The sequence below is a fragment of the Ceratotherium simum genome, chromosome 10 (genome assembly GCF_057802395.1).
Source record: "Ceratotherium simum simum isolate JZ-2026a chromosome 10, ASM5780239v1, whole genome shotgun sequence".
In the NCBI taxonomy this organism is placed as follows: Eukaryota; Metazoa; Chordata; class Mammalia; order Perissodactyla; family Rhinocerotidae; genus Ceratotherium; species Ceratotherium simum.
This window is the reverse complement of record NC_141909.1, coordinates 3903162-3918919: the sequence shown is the minus strand read 5'-3', so window position 1 is coordinate 3918919 and position 15758 is coordinate 3903162.

Here is a 15758-nt window from a genome sequence, read left to right as displayed (position 1 = left end):
TTCCCAACGGAGTTCACAGGAGGCCGCACTCTGCTTCTTGTTTCATCTCTCACGCTGTAAATATGTGCCTTTTCACAGTCTACTACCGTGGTTTTTGCACTTTTGTGCTTTTTGTTGGTGATTTCACTGTTTATATCAACCCCCAAGCACCATGCTGAAGTGCCATCCAGCGTTCCCAGGCACAAGGAGGCTGGGATGGGCCTCACGGAGAAGACACATGGGTGAGATGAGCTTCCTTGAGGCACGAGTTACAGTGCTGATGGCTGTGAGCTCGATGTTAACAAATCAACGATATATGTTAAATAAGGTGTCTTTCAACAGAAACACACAAAACAAGGTTAAATATTGATGAGTTGATGAAGATGTGGTGACCAGACTCTCGCAGGAACCTAACCTTGCGTCTCCCCTAGGAGCGAAGGTTCAGTATTCGCTAGTTCAGTGTCCGCAGTGACTTGATAGAAAATAATTACTGAGAACAGAGAGGATCAGCTATGAACGGGCACCAGAGTCGTTGGTTTCTGGTCAGGCCAGGTGGAAGCCAGGCAGCGTGGCCTACAGAGAGTGCTGCGGAGTCGGTGCTCACACATGGGTGGAGAAGAGAAGCTGTGAAGGCCAGGGAGGGGTAGGTGTGGACAGAGGAACTTCTTGTTTCCCACTTTCTAGTTCCCCTGCACTCTAGCTGTGCTGCCTGCAGCTGTTTCTCTGAGCTCCCCCTACATCCAACCGTAAACCCACATGGGCACAAGCAAGCATGGTTGCTTTTCTGTTCCTTGCATAACATTTCTATAGACCAAAACTACTGCAATGTGACCAGTGTGCACCTTACAATATGGTCTACAAATTGAATCATAGCTGAAACGTAAACCTCCACCAGATCATAGCAGTAATTCTCATCCTTAGCACTAATAAGAGAGATTTAGCAGGTAAGTTTTCAGATTCTGATCAATGACTTAGTAACCTGTATTCCTATGCTGTGCAGTTTCTAATTACTCTGTATTTATTTGGAGTAACTTCTACTTTTATTTTTAAAAAAAAAAGATAAAAAGCATTTATTTAAACATTTCCCCACCACCTTCCACTAAAGAAATATTTTCTCCTTTTCATGCTTGACCTTGGCCAAACAACTGAAATCTTGAGAAAAAGGTGCAGCAGAGCATGTTGATTTGGGATCCAGAGGTCACGTCTTCAGAGCTAATCGATAGCCCCTTGATTAGATATTTTTACAAGAAATATGAACTTATTCAGCTTTGCAAAGCTATTTTCACTTCTTCACTGTTCAGGATAATTTGCACTTAGTGCTAAAGATCAAAGCAAAGCAGAAAAAATCCAGAAAATCTAACATGCTTCCTCATTTATTTATGTGCTATGATAAAGGAAGTAGCAATTGCTACAATTTCTGGAACAACCACTCTCGGCCAACTGCTTCATATACATCATTGATAATGCACTTGAGAATCTTGCAATGTAGGTATCATGACGACCATTTTCCATAGAAGAAAACTGAGGATTCACACGGATTATTGGAGTCCTAAAGTCACGTACAGGCAAAGCTGGGATTAAAACTCAAATCTGTGTAACTGTAAGGTCATATTGTTTTCACTTTACTGTGCTAATTCATGGAGGAGTCGAGTCAAGGTAATACATGGAGAATGTCTCCACAAACTAGAGTATGGCAAACAATGCAACATTTCATACCCTTCCTCAAGAATTTCACAATCTAATACAGTCTGTGATACCCTGAGGATGGGCAGAGAACAAAACAACTCACCCTACAGTGGACATTGTAACATTAGTCACTGGGAGTTCTATGCCTATGACACCCATTGTTTCATCCCAAGAGCAGGAGACCCCATTTCCAAGCCTTGGATGGCCGCCTATGCTTGCCTTGCCTAAATATAGTCACAGAAGGCTGTCCTCAGCCCACAGCCCTTCTTCCCTGGAAGATGGCTTCCATCTCCACAAGGCTATTGCTTTTATGGATGGGAAAGGGTGAATCTAGAACATCCAGTTTCACAATCTTTAACTATAGTTGGCTGAATTGCAGTAAATAAGAGCAAGTCTTACTTGTTTTTGAGAATAAATATGTTACACTTTATACAAAATAAGAAGCACATGGCTTAAATTATGTGCAAAGTACAGGCAGTGGAGTGCATACAGCTGGAAATATTTGACCCTACAGTAAATGTAGTATATTTGGTTCAGAGCATTTCTATTATAAATATATGAAGTGTTTATGTAATCCATCGGTTGCCATTATGGCGCCAATAAAATCCAACAAATGGCAGATTTTTTGATACAACCTCACTGGTATCCAGGCACCAAATATTTACTCACCACATCTCTTCAATCCAGTGCTGTTGGAACTTCTTCTGTGTCTTCAACTCATGAACTGCACGTGTTTGTTAATTAATGTGTAGATGAGATAAATTACATCATTTTACAAGAAAAAAAGCAAATGAAATTAAATACGTACACGCAAATTCTAGTAATAAACCTGCTCTGTGTTTCCTTCACGTGTTTGACAGACAGTCGCCAAATATAAAAACAACGTGACTGAGCCTCCTCACAAACTTCTGCTTGCCGGTCAACACCAGGTCCTGAATACCCTCTGCCTTCTTCAGAAGCTCACAAGACCTGTGCTTTTTGCAAGACCTGAGCCCAGCGGGTAAGTTGCCCATGCTGCCCTCTTTCCAATTCCGCTGTCTGAGGAGATGAAGCTGACTCTGCCAGTGGAGGGAGGTAGCGTCCTCCCTTCCCCAGTATCTTAGGGATCCCCACAAAGTCCCCGAATAGCCACCTCCCTCTCTCCTTCATCTTTCAACAAAATACACTGTCGTAAAGCAATTGTGCCAATAGTTTTCTAGAATTGCTCTGACTGATATATGATCTTTAGCCTCTAAACTTGATATTTCATAACCTCATTTACTAGCACAGTTCAACCCTCTATTCCTAACCATCCACACCAATTTCTACTGCCCTCAGGCAAGAAAGAGCTGGTTTACATAAAAGGCACTCCAAGTTCCGAACACGAAGGCAACCAGTGTTCTGCGCACAGCCTGCTCACCACTTCCCGTTCAAGCCAAAAGGATCTGGGCCACTTCTCTCCTCCATTTCTCTCCTTTCGTTTTCTTTTTTTAGCCCGAGTACAATTGCCTAATCATCAGTCAGGGGAAGAGCGGATCTGCACGCCTCGGAGTGCTGTACCCCTGGGGCGAGGGCAGCAGCGCTGGCCACAGGGAACCAGCCTCTTAGCACGGGCAGCTCAGTCCCCTTTACAGTTGGGACTCAGGGCTACATATCTTCCGTGCACATTGATACACTCTGGCTCAGTGATTGTGTAAATTACAATATTTGGATGTTCCCAAATTGTGCAAAATGGAGAAGGCGTGAAAAATTGTGGCTGCAATTTAAGTAAGTATATTGAGAAGAGCTATACTTATGAGGCTTTGGTTTGACGCAGGCAGATAAAATATGGTGGTCATTTACAAATTCACTAAATCAGAAGGGCCTGGGAGACCTCAAAGCAAACAATGGGCAAAGTTGGCTCCGTGAAAACCAAATTTTCAGTTCCAGGGAAAATTATGGTTGGATCGTTGCCCTTCAATTCAGGCACTTCTTTGTTTTTAACTTCTTCATTTGTGAAATACAGTACTATCTTCCTGCCTAATGGCATCATAAAATAATCAGTGAAACATGGTAAATTTGAATTATCTGTGCACATCTTGAATCTCCAGTAAATAATGGAGGAAGCAGAGGTGGAAATCTGAAAGCATCCATGGATAATGGAACCGGGAGCCATAATCACCAGGTGTGTGTGAGGAACAAATCATTCCATAGACAACTTGATTGCTTTTTTGATGGAATTACAAGATTTACAGATGAAAGCAATGTAGCTGATGTAATATGTCTAGAACGACAATTGTAATACATTTGATACAGTGTTGCACAAAATCCCACTTGCAAAATACATTTGTGTATGTTGGGACTGTCACTAGAACAGAAAGCCAAGGAGAGATTGCAATGAATGAGTAGGAACAGATAGTACAGTCTCCTTGCTCCATGCTTTAAAGCCTGACTTACAACAACAACAACAATGACCTTTGATTTGAAGTTGAAAAATCTGTTTAATACAACAGTTGAATATCTGGAATTTCAGAAATTGTGCAAAAGGTTGGTAGGATTATGGATCACCAACCACAGTGTCTTGAGCAAAAATTACAAGTTGTGTAAAGCTCTGGAGATGTAAAGAAGCGTCATGTGTGCTCTTTGAGCTCTGAATGAGGACAGTCTAATTGGCCTGCTGGAGGCATTCACTAAAAACTGACTCATAGTGAAAGTTCATGCGTGCTAAGGAGGACATGGGAAGAAACAACTGAGAATTTCAGAGTAGAGAGGGATGTAAGAGAGAGACCTCAGTGTGAGTCAGTCATCAACAGGTCCAGTTGCGGTGAGTATGCTCCAAGTGGGTAGAAGGCGCCTTCAGTGACCTCGCACCCCTGCAACACTTTAGAGCGTGCTTATGCAGGTGAGGTCTAAACACAAAACCAAACAAAAACAGATACAGGCTGAAAAATAGAAATCAAGGGGGCTGGCCCGGTGGCCTAGTAGTTGGGTTTGCGTGCTCCGCTTTGGAGGCCTGGGGTTCGTGGGTTTGGATCCCATGCACGGACCTATGCACTGCTTATCAAGCCATGCTGTGGCAGCATCCCCCACACAAAATAGAGGAAGATTGCTGCAGATGTTAGCTCAGGGCCACTCTTCCTCACCAAAAATAAATGGAAATCAGAAGGTGCAGGGCTTCCCAACAGCAACGCTGGGTATAACGAAAATGGAGCATCACATCTAAAGCTTTGAGAGAAAATAATCTTCAATTTAGAATTCTAAACTCAGTCAAAATATCAAGTGTGAGGGAAGAATAATGATATTTTAAGACTTGTGAGGGCCTGGGGATAGAATTCAATGCAAATGAGGAAAAAAGTGAAGCCTGCACCTCCAGTTTCAAGGGTTATATGAGAAAGGACATGCAATCATAGTTCACTGCCTGGAGCTGCAGAGAACGATGCAGGTGTATGAACGTAAACAGGGCTTCCTGAGCTATCCAGACATTGTGATATCACATCAGTGTGAGGATGCGATAGAGGAGGAGGAGAGGGTCTGCTCCAGGGAGCTCGGGCCTCATAACAGAAAGAAACTGATCATGCCTAAAATTAATAAATGTTGAATCAAGATTGCAGACATAGGGAAGAGGTAAAAACAGAGAAAACCTCCACCAGGGCTGGAAGTGGTTGGCCCTAGAGAGTGGGATTGAGGGGCAGGGAGTTGCTGGGTTTTGTTATACATTTGTACTCCTGTATGATTTTGTTTAAACATGCATGTATTATTTGGGTAAATGTAAATATTTACAATACATATCAAGGCTTACCTATGAAAGAAATAATCAGAGAGACAGAAAGAGAGAGAGAAAGAAAAAGAGAGAGAGAAACAGAGAGACTGAAAGGAGAAAAACGTCGTGTGGCTGAGGACGTGTGTGAGAGAGGACATTGTTGAGAGAAGAGTCCGTCAGTGGACGGTTTCAGCAGTGTGGGCCTAGACACGTCACAGGGTCTCCCAGATTGAAAAGTCCAGATCTGGTCCCAGGACTGGTTGATTCTGAAAGATGAAGAAGGTGAAACCAACGATTTCTTCAAACTTTGGATCCTGGATTCCCAAGAAAATATTGGTATGTGTATGTTTTTTTTCTGTGTTTTGTTTTCCCAAAAATAATACCTCTCATGAGTACTAGTAAAAATAAAAATTATCATAATGTAACGTTTGTGGCGTGCCTCTTGTATGCCAGATAATGATCTAAGCACTTCGCACGCATCCATTCACTCGATGATGGCCGCAGACCCGCGAACCAGGTCCTCCTGCCAGCCCTAGTGGAGGAGGCTGCTGGTGTTCTGCTCTGGCCCCCTTCCCTGCTGGACAACATCGCTGCTAACGCCTCAGGGATGCGCCCTTCTCACCTGTCCTTGACCTAACGGGAGTCACTTTTCCTGGGAGGTTATTCCTATCCACCTCCACCGCCCAAAGAGGCAGACTGCAGCCTGCTATCAACTAACACAGGGGTACAACGGCCAGCCCCTTGCCTCAAATTGAGACCAACTTTGTACTGCGGCTCGTTCTTCAGAGTGCCCCATGGAAACCCACAGAATGTACGTAGACTCCAGCTGAGGCCACATCCTTGCCCAGGCCTGTTTTGCTTCTCTCCCTTCCTTTCTCCTGAGCGTATTCCCTCTGTGAACCAAATGCATCCCAATCCCCGTCTCATGCTCTGCTTCTAGAGCATCAGACTGAGACTGGAGTTTATAGATGAGGAAACTGAGGTATAGACAGGTTCACTACCTTGTGCAAGACCCACACCATGGAATGGCAGAGCCAGAATGAAGCCCAGGCTGTCGACGGAGAGCCCTGAGAGCCGGGTGAGAATGGCCACCCTGCAGAGATCGCGGGGATGCAGAGGGGCGCCGATGCGGTCCATCGTCCCTGAGGCCCTGCTGCCCTCCGCCCTTCAGGCAGGTCAATGACACGAGGCCGGAAACTGCCATTTGACTGCATTTGGTCCAGTTGAGTTTCTGGCACTTTCCGCAAAGAATCCTAAGACAGCATCCTTGACATAAATAGGGAAGTTCGGGGGCAAATTATTTATCTTGTTTTAGAGACAAGATAATGAGCTTGTTCTTGGACACATTTAGGTGGAGATGCTCAAGGAATGAAGAAATTTGTGCAACAGCCCTTTGCTAAGAGAGAGAAGAATCTATTATGTGAAAAAGGGAAATAAGTCTTGGGCTGGGTACTGATGCTTTGCGCTGAAATAAGGGTGTGGAAGAGGGTATTCCTGGGACTGTTCAGGCACTGATATTAAGTAGGGTTGTCAGATTCTGTAAATAAAAATAGAGGACACCTCGTTAGATCTGAATTTCCCCATAAACAGTGAACAACTTTTTAGTGTGAGAACATCCCATGCAGTACTTGTGACAAACTACACTAAAATTTTTCATTGTTTATTTGAATTCCAGATTTAACTGGGTATCCTGTATTTTTTTTAGCAACTGTTAGTTAGGCACTTTTGTAAGCAAAATAGTTGAATTTCTGAAGCAGTTTGATACCACTATTCTCTTTATCTTTTTTTAAACAACTGCTTTTCTAAAATATTGAGTACACACAAGATGAATATAAACTATATCTACATTATAAATAATAATGGGATTAACGCCGTTGTGCCCACCACCTACCAGGTTGAGAAAAAGAGCATTCCCTGTAACATATGAAGTCCCCATCTGCCTTGCCAATCTCATTCTTGGCTCCTCCCACAGCATCAAACACCACCTTAAATTACCTCCCTAGCAGTCTCTTAAATTTTTCTTATAATTGTGCAATTTATTCACTTACATGGAATACTACATAAAACACATGTACAGTACAAGGAATTATACAGAGAAACCTGTATAACCACCTTCCAGGTCAAGAATGTGATCATTGCCAGCCCCCAGAAGTGCCTCCTGGAATCTTCCCCCATCATGCTCAGCTCCCTCCTCCTACAGAAAACCACAATCTAGACTTTTCATGAAAATAATTTACTCACTTTTCTTATCATCTTCCTAAACAATATAATTTAATTTTGCCTGTTCTTGGAACTTATATAAATGGAATCATTTATTTAAAGTAGGTATTCAGTATTAGTGTGCTGGGGCTGCCATAACAGTGTACCACAGACTTCGGGGCTTAAACGACCGAAACTTATTTTCTCAGAGTTCTGGAGGCTGGAAGTCCAAGATCAAGGTGTCGGCAGGGTTGGTGTCTCTTGAGGTTGCAGATGCCTCTTTTCTGACTGGGTCCTCATGTGGCCTTTGCTCATGTGCTCCTGGTGTCTCTTCCTATTCTTATGAGACCCCACCCTTACAACCTCATTTAACCTGAGTTCCCTCTTTAAAGACCCCATTTCCAAATACAGTTACATTGGAGGTTAGGGCTTCAGAATATGAATTTTGAGAGGAACACAATTCAGTCCGTAACATATTCTTTTGTGAAGTTCCGGCACCCCAACATTATATTTGTGGAGTTCGTCCACCTTGTGGAAACAGTTGCAGCTCGTTCATTCTCATTGCTGTGCAGAATTCCATCGCACATATCTGAACAAGGGTACTCTGTCCAGTTACAGCTGGTGGGCATTTGACTTAGTTCCAAACTTTGCTTTCATAAAAAGTGCTGCTTTGTACGTTTTTTTCAATGTGTATCTTCATGCACAAGTGCAATAGTTTTTCTAGATATATATTTAGGAGTGAAGCTATTAACTCAAAAGTATGGATATCTTTAAATGTGGGAGAGAATGCCAATCCATTTTCCCAAATAGGTTGAGTTAACATTCCCAGTGGCATTGCAGGACATCTCCCTTCGCCCCACATCCACACTCACAGTACTGTCTCTGACTTTTTTTTTTGGCCAATTTGGTCAACGAACAATGATATCTCATTTTGGTTTTAATTTGCATTTCTCTGAGTAATTATAAGGTCAAACCTATTTTAATGTTTGCTGGCCATTTGGATATGTGTGTGGGAAGTCGCCATTCAAATTTCTATTTGTCTATTGCATCACTTGTTTGGTTTTTTTCTTATCGATTTATATATTCTGGGTACTAGTCTTTTGTTGATTAGCCATATTGCAAATATCTTCTATTGGAATATGACTTATCTGTTCACTTTATCTTAATAGTGTCTTTTGATAAACAGAAGTTCATACTTTTAATATCATCAAATCTATACTTTCCTTTATAGTTAGTATTTTTCCTGCTTAAGAGATCCTCTCTCACTATGAGGTCATAAAGACTTATGTTATCTGCTAAAATTTTTATTATTTTTCTCTTTATGTGTATAATGACTTGGGAACAAGGTTTGTGATTGATGATGTAAGGTAGAACTCATATTTCCTTTTTTTCCTTTTCTTTTCCTTTTTTCCAAATGGGTACTCCATTGTTCCAGAACCATTAGTTGAAAAGTCAAGGCTTTCCTGCATTTATTTGCAACACCCTTTATGTCACATATCAAATGTTCACATAGGCAGAGGTCTGTTTGTCAGCTCTTTGTTCTCCCTCATTGGTCTATATTTCTATCCCAAAGCTCATAGGACACTCTCTTAGTTACCACAGCTTTTGAACAGGTTCCTCCCCATGTTTACTTTCAGTGTATTTTCTCTATTCTAAGGCTTTGTGCTTCAAGACACATTATATATGGAAGCTGTGAAGCTGCTCAAAAAAAGTAAAGAAAAATAATGATGAGATTTTTATCGTGACATTACTAAATATATTGATCAATTATGAGAGACAAAATATTTGAATAATAGCTCCTCTAATAAAATAAATGTTTAGATCCTTCCATTTATATAGGTTCTCTTTGATATTTTCTATATAGATTATACATGTGCAAATTTTGTATAAAAGTACTTTATATTTTTAAGCTCTTTTAACTGACATGTTTTTATTACATTTTTAATTTCTTGTTGTTGGAATATAGAAAAGCAATTCTATTTAGTGTCCATCAACTTAACTAAACCTTTCTCTAATTCTAATAATTTATTTATGGAGTCTTTGAATATTCTATTTACATAATCATATAAAATAGAAAATGGAAAATTATAACACTTTCTTTTCTTCCTTTCCACTTCTCATGTCTTTTATTTTTCTGGCCTTACTACACTATGTAAAACCCCCAATACACTATTGATAGAAGTGGTAATATAGGCATCCTTGCCTAGTTCTGAATCATAAAAGAAGGTTTTCAATTATGTCACTAAGCATTATATTTGCTGAAGACTATTTTTTGATGCCTCTCATGAAGTAACAGAAATTCCATTTATTTCCAGTTGACCAAGAGATGCTTTAAAATCTATGTGAATGGATATTAATACAAATGGATATCAACATTTTATCATATATTTTTTCTACATCTATTAAGATAACATATGTCTTTCTCTACTCTGGTAATGTAAATTATATTAATATATAAGTAAATTACACTAACTATTTTTTATCAATTCTTGCACTCTTGAAATAAACCCAATTTATCATGATATATTATCTCATTTAAGACATTGTTGGATATGATTGGCTAATTTTTTTTTTATTTTTTAATCTATGTTCACAAATTAGATTGGCTTGTAACTTTTCTTTATTACACTCTCCTTGCCAGTTTTTGGTATCAATCTCAAGCTTCATTAGCTTCAGAGGTAGATTTACCATGATGCTTACCAAGTTTGAGCTTCATGATTCTTACTTGCATAGAGCCCCATCAAATACCCACTACATATATTCATAATTTTATATTATTTTCTCTTAAAAAAAATGTCTCCAAAATTTTGGTGCTTGAGCTTCCACAAAACCTGGGTCATTTCCCTGGCCACTCTCATAAAACAAATAGAGGAGGATATCTTCACGTTCCACTCTCAGGAAAATTTGTGTAAGATTAGAAATGTTTGTTATTTGAATGCTCGATAGAATATTCTAGTGTAGCCATTTAGGCTACAATGTTCTGTTTGGGAAAACTTTTTTACTACTGTTTCAATCTCTTTAATGGTTATAGGACTATTCAAGTTTTATATTTCCTCTTTGGTAAGTTTAGGTAAGTTATATATTATTAAGATTTTTTTCCTTTTAAATTAAGTGTTCAAATTTATTGTCAAAACGTTGTTCATAGTATCATCTTATTGTTTTATTATCTTTTTAATGTGTACAGCACCTCTGGTTATATTCCCCCATTTCATTCCTGATAGTTGTATCTGGCCTTTATTTTTTTTCCCCTTGGTTAATTTCACCAGTATTTTATCAATTTTATAACTATTTTGATACACTGTCTTATAAGTTCATGTTTCTTTAATTTCCTTTCTTGTATTTATAATTTTTATCTTATTTCAGTAGAATTATTTAGTAGTCTTTGTATAACTCCTGAGATGATGTTAGCTCATTGATTTTCACCATTTCTTCCTTAATGTACTTAAGATTATACATTTACCTCTACTCCCAGCCCACAAGTTTTGCTATGTAGTATTTTCATTATCACTAATTTCAGAGTATTGAATTTTCTATTATCCATTAAGATATTTTCTTTTACCCATGAATTCTTTGGTAACGTATTTCATAACTTCCAAACTTGTCTGAATTTTCTGGTTATCTTTTGGTTACCGGTTTCTAGCTTAATTGCATTATATTCAGAGAACATACCCTGTGTAATTTCAGTCCTCTGAAATGTATTAAAATTAGCTTAATGGCCTGGCATATGATCAATTTTTTATCAGTGTCTTGTATGCGATCTACAGGGAAAGGATGCAGTGTTCCATATATGATTACTGAGTCTATTTTTTTCATCATATCATCCAACACTTCTATATCATTTTATTGGTGTTTGCTTGTTCTATTAGCTACTAAGAGACACGTGTTAAAAGTCACGAACTGTGATTATCTATTTCTTTGGTCAATTTTTGCTTTATAAATTTTGGCAAATGCAAATTGTTAGGCACACACAAATTCTGGGTGGTTTTTTTTGGGGGGGCTGGTGTATTAAATTTCTTATCACTGTAATGTAACCTCTATATCTATTAATGCTTTTGTTTTAAAATTTATTCTATCTCATATTAATATTGCCACATAATCTTTCTTTGGTTAGATTTCATGAAATATCATTTTCCATCCTTTAACATTAAATCTTTTGGAATCCTTCTCTGTTCTGCTAGATTTATTTTTTTCATTCAGTCTAAAATCACCATGATTCAACTGGGGCATTTAGTCCATTTATAGTTAATGGAATTGCTGATATGTTTTGATTTATATTTATTATTTAATTTTATGTTTTCTACTTGTCCCTAATTTGTGCATGTCTTCTTTCTCCTTTTTTTAAATTGATTATTTTTTCACTCCTTTTTTTTCTATATTTGTTTGGAATTACACACTCTCTCTATTCATTTAGTGATATTCTAGAAATTACACCATGCATCATTCATTTATTCACGTCTAAAATTAACCAAGACATTTACCCTCCTAGATTATACACAGACTTTAAAACAGTTAAAGCTTGTTACCCTCCATCCTAACCAGAATGTTATTTTTGACTATGCAACTGATTTCTCTATGTTTAACTCCAAAAGAAACCATAATTATTGTTTTATACACTTAATATTCATTTAGATTGACCTATACTTTCACCACTTTCTGTTCTTTACCCTTTCTTTAATCTCAGACATTCCATATGGAATACCTTTCTTTCTGCTTAAAGTATATCTGTTAGAATTTCCCTTAATCAGAGCCTCTTGGACTCAAAATCTTTCAGCATTTGTTTTTCTAAAAACAAACTTCTTTTGTCTTTATTGTCTTAAGATATTTGCTGGATCACAATTATACACTGGCAGTATTTTTTCCCCCAGAACATTGAAGATATTCCATTGTCTGTCTCCTAATATTATTACTGTTGATACAACAGAAATAATTCTGTTACTCCTTTGGATAAATAATTTGAACATGAAATCCAAGAAATGTGATTTTTATATTACCCTTTCACAAGAACATTGGTACTGTAAAGTCCTAGCATTATGCCAGGCAATCAATTTCACACCCTGACTCTGCAGGAACCCTTCCCTTCCTCTGATCTCCAATCCCTGTATTTACATTAGACTGAGCATCACCTATTGGCTGGAACCTCTCTCTGTTAACTACCTCCATGGCCATGGCCCACCTACTTACTGCTGTAACTTTTCATTACCAACTTTAGTTCTGGAACCTTCAGAACTAAAGGTTCTAAAGTTTGCCTTGAGAACTTGGCTATCTATTTAATTTTTGTTCTTGTTTCATTTTTACTTCTCATATCTAGGTACTTGTAATAGGAGTGTTCTATGTTAATTTTGCCAAACACGTTGCTGGAACCAGAAGTCCCAAAACCAGCAATGTTTGTCTAACTTGTATTTAAATTTTCCCAGAGCATGGCAGAATATGAAAAGCTTCCCAATTAATTCAGTGACACTTATATAAGGCTGATGTATTTTTAAAAAATTGTACTCACAAAAAAGGAGAAACTACCAGCCAATTTTCCTTATAAATAGTTTTTAAAAATCAGCAAATTTAATCCAGTAGCATATTCCATGAATAATACATCATCATCAAGTAAAATTTATTCCAAGAACATGAGAATAGTTTAATATTAGGGAACACATTCATAGTATTCAACAAATTGAAAGAAAAATGACTTGGAAAGTAACCATAGGATAATATTAATTTAAAAAATCAGGGTATTAACAGTCTATGGAGAATAATTCCATTTGTATGCAAAAAATATATGTATCTCTAAATGGCCGAAAAAAAGCCAAGATAAATAAACTCTGAAATGCTGATAAAGCTTCCTTCTATGGTGAGATTTTGAGTGACTTCTGTTTTCCTCATTATACTTTCATATGTTTTCTAAATTCTCTGCAATCAAATGGGTATTACCTATCAGGAAGTATTAATAGAATAATAAAGTTTCACTCTCCATTGTTAACCAGACAAGTCTAACACCTCACTCTGGCAGTCAGGGGCCCCTCAAGACTATACCTCTATTCTAAGAGGTTTCCTCTAACAATTTTCAAAAAAGGACCCTTAGAAACAAGTATTGTCAAACCCAAACATCAAGATCTTTCTCAAAGCTGTTTTATTGCTCCTGGACTTTTATTTCCGTCCTTCACCATATCTATAAAATCAACTCCCTCATTTAAATACCAATTTCATTCTATTCCCTCTAGTAAGACATTCCCATCCAATACTACCCAGCACTCTTTATCTTTTTTCCTTGATCTCCACAGCCCTGAAGTCTCATCACGCAATTTGATATTGAATTCAATAATAATTCATAATTTTTCCTACTTACTATTTGCATATTAATCCAAAACTAGTTTGTGCATATCAAAAGCACAAACTTTTTTATTGCTTTCATGTATATTATGTTTTCAATTTATTTTATATCTCAGTTACTAGCACATTCCATAATTCAATATACAAAATTGATAAAAACAGGCAGCAAACCTGACTCACTGGCTACTAGTAAAGAAACACCATTCTTGAGAAAAAAAATAAAAGAAAATCACAGCACATCATTGGCTCTCCACTACAGCAGGACAAACAGCAAAAACAAATTATAAGAGAAATAAACCACAAAACTATGTACGCTTTCATAAAATTAAACAGATACATTTTTAAAAAATCAAAATGTACTAAAACACCCAGAAAAAAATAACAAAATGGCAATAAGTACATATTTATCAACAGCTACTTTAAATGTCAATGAACTAAATGCTCCAATCCAAAGACATGGGGTGGCTGATTGGATAAAACAACAAGACCCATAAATGCTGCATATAAGAAACACACTTCAGACCTAAAGACACTCAGAAACTGAAAGTAAAGGGATGGAAAAAAATACTCCATGCAAATGGCAATGAAAAGAAAGCTGGGATAGCAATACTTATATCAGACAAAATAGAATTTAAAACAAAAACTTTAACAAGAGACAAGGAAGGGCACTACATAATGATAAAGGGAACAATTCAGCAAGAGGGTATAACACTTGTAAAAATCTATGCACCCAACATAGGAGCACCTAAATATATAAAGCAATTATTAACAGACAAAAAAGGAGAAATAGACAATAACACAATAATAGTAGGGGACTTTAATACTCCAATTACATCAATGGTTAGGTCATCCAAACAGATGATCAATAAGGAAACATTGGCCTTAGATGACACATTAGACCAGATGGACTTAGTAGATATACACAGAAAATTCCTTCCAAAAAACGGCAGAATACACATTGTTTTTGAATGCACATGGAATATTCTCCAGGATAGATCACATATTAGGCCACAAAACAAGTCTCAATAAATTTAATAAGATTGAAATAATACCAAGCATCTTTTCTGACCACAACAGTATGAAACTAGAAATCAACTACAGGAAGAAAATTAGAAAAGCCACAAATATGTGGAGATTAAACAAAATTCTACTGAACAACTATTGGGTGAATGAAGAAATCAAAAGAGAAATCAGAAAATACCTGGAGACAAATGAAAATATGACATGCCAAAATTTATGGGATACAACAAAAGTGGTTCTAAGAGGGAAGTTTATAGCAATACAGGCCTACTTCAACAAATAAGAAAAATCTCAAATAAACAATCTAACAATGCACCTAAAGGAACTGGAAAAAGAAGAACAAACAAAACCCAAAATCAGTAGAAGGAAGGAAATAATTAAAATTAGAGCAGGAATAAATGAAATAGAGACTAAAAAATCAATAGAAAAAAATCAATGAAACTGAGCTGGTTCTTTGAAAAGATAAATAAAATTGACAAACATTTAGCCAGACTCACCAAGAAAAAAAGAGGAGGTTCAAATAAATAAAATGAGAAATGAAAGAGGAGAAGTTACAATGGACACCTCAGAAATACGAAAGATTACAAGAGAATACTACAAAAAGCTATATGCAAACAAACTGGATAATCTAGAAGAAATGGATAAATTCTTAGATTCATACAACCTTCAAGAAGAACTAGAGAATTTGAATAGACCAATCACCAGTAAAGAGATCAAAATAGTAATCAAAAAGCTCCCCAAAAATAAAAGTCCAGGACTAGACAGCTTCCCTGTTGAATTCTACAAAACACTCAAAGAAGACTTAAGTTATCCTTCTCAAACTCTTCCAAAAAAT